This window comes from Polistes canadensis, unplaced genomic scaffold (assembly GCF_001313835.1).
Source record: "Polistes canadensis isolate GaletaPanama2010 unplaced genomic scaffold, ASM131383v1 scaffold_504, whole genome shotgun sequence".
NCBI lineage: Eukaryota > Metazoa > Arthropoda > Insecta > Hymenoptera > Vespidae > Polistes > Polistes canadensis.
Genome location: NW_014570051.1, coordinates 19,312 through 21,570, shown reverse-complemented (window position 1 = coordinate 21,570; position 2,259 = coordinate 19,312). Strand labels below are relative to the sequence as shown.

Below are 2,259 nucleotides of genomic sequence, written 5' to 3'. Positions count from 1 at the left end.
ATTATATATATTAGTATTAATAATTATATATATATGTATATCATAACAAAAAAATTTTAAAAAAGTTAAAAAGAATCATTTCATTCAAGTAGAAAAAAAAATTCATTCTTTTATGATTATAAACTTAAAATTCTGTCGTTGCAGTCGTTGTTGTTGTAGGAAGTCTCGGTTGAACGATTATTTCTAGGATTATCAGCAGGATGCTTAGAACTTTTAGAAATCCTCTTCAAGGTTTACGATCATTTCTTAACGACGACAGGGCCGGTTGGTTGGTTGGTGTTTGTGGGGGGGACTGAACAGGGAACACGAAAGATCGTGTGAAAGAAATATCAACTTTCATGGAACAGTTATGTTTTAAGCTGTTGACGATGAAGGAAGTAGAGGATAAAAGTGAGAAAAATTGTTCGGAAGAAGATAGAAAATAAAATAGAGATAAAAAAAGAAACAAAGTATCTCTCTTGGTTCATTGATCATGCGATTTAAAAAAAACTTTCTTGCCAGACCAGAAAATTTAAGTCAGTCGTGTTTTGAAATAACGAATTGAAAAGTAACACACATGTGACTTGGCAACTGGTGTGTGTGGTGATCATGTTAACTTACTGTGACGCACGTTACTTACCTTTACGATTTTTTGGCACGCGAATTCAAACAGACGGAAAGAGAGAAAGAGAGAGAGAGAGAGAGATAATGTTAATGGTCAACCGTTCCAATTTTTTTTTCTTTTTTCTTTTTTCTTTTTCCTTCCAAGAGAAGAAGATGTGCTTGTCGCGAAAACCGGCGCTTCTTGAAATTGTAACTCGGTGCCAACGAACCGATACGAGACACTCATCTTCACGGATGACGATGATTCACCGTGTCTTATTAAAAATCCGTAATATTCGTGCATGACAAATCGCACGTAAGAAAGATGAGAAAGAAATTCGGAATACTCGATTATTGTACGTTTGGATTTGATTGGCGTATAGAATATCGAGATTAAAAATCAATTTTTAACGATTTTTTTTTATATTTTTGAAATACTTAAAATTTATTTAAAATTGTTTAAATTAGTGTTTCTTTTCGAATTTTACTTTTTCCATTTATATATTAATAAAATATTTCATATATGGTGTATTATTTTATATATAATATTAAAATATTAATTTATTTTTATATATATATATTTTTATTCGTGGAAAAATTCAAGATTTTTTTTTATATTTTTGAAATACTTAAAATTTATATTTAATTATTTAAATTAGTGTTTCTTTTCGAATTTTACTTTTTCCATTTATATATTAATAAAATATTTCATATATGGTGTATTATTTTATATATAATATTATATTTTAGATTTTAAACATGTTTTGTCTCTCTTTCTCTCTTGCAAGATATATAATATATTTATTTATATATAATATTGAAATATTAATTTATATGTATATATTTTTATTCGTGGAAAAATTCAATCGATCGTAAAGTAAGATAATTCGATATTAATTCGATGTTTTTAAACGATTAGTCTCAGTTAGAATAAATAAGAAAAGATACCACCATAAAGGTTTTTCAATATATAAAGGAATTCGTAATATAAAAGCTACAAAAGGAAACTTCCTAAAAGTTTCCTCGATCGTCCTTTAGAACGTGACTCGACTATTTTAAGGACTCAGCTTTCCCTTCCCGTCCCTTTTTCCTTTTTTTCTCTTTACTGTTTCTATTTGTAAAATGACGAAGAAAAATATTTTACAAGGTCCCTTGTGCCTTCGAAATTTCATTGAACAGTCGGATTCGTTGGACCTGCTATTAGGGATTTTTCTTAGGGCTTCCAAATATGCGTCATTCCTATCCATTCACGAATTTATTTTCTATCTTCTTTTCTTTTCTTTTTTTTTGTATTGTATCTTTTTCATAGACCAAATTTTGGTTCAAAGTACCAGCAGGAGTTTTTATCGTACGTCTATACTAATTTTGGTTTAACGTTATTTATTACAATATTTCCTTTTCATTTCTTTTCATTTCTTTTTCTTTTTCTGTTCCTTTTATTAATTTGCTTTATTTAAGTATTTGTCTCGCGATCTCGAATCAGAATATTTTCTTCGTCAAGTTTTCTCAATCTTAAGAAATTTGTGTCCCCTTTAGATTTTAATTCTACGAATGAATAATTCAAAGTAATGATTTATATTTCGAAAGAAAATCATTTACGTAAAAATCATTGTAGACATTTTTTTTTTCTCTATACAAATAAATATATAGAATATAAATTAATGAACGAATGTGTTG

General features: G+C 27.9%; 1 protein-coding gene across 1 annotated transcript in view; it reads right to left on the bottom strand.

Moving 5' to 3' along the window:
- The window catches only part of LOC106792626, a 15,493-nt gene that overhangs the window by 3,652 nt on the left and 9,582 nt on the right, over positions 1–2,259 (bottom strand). The window lies entirely within an intron of this gene.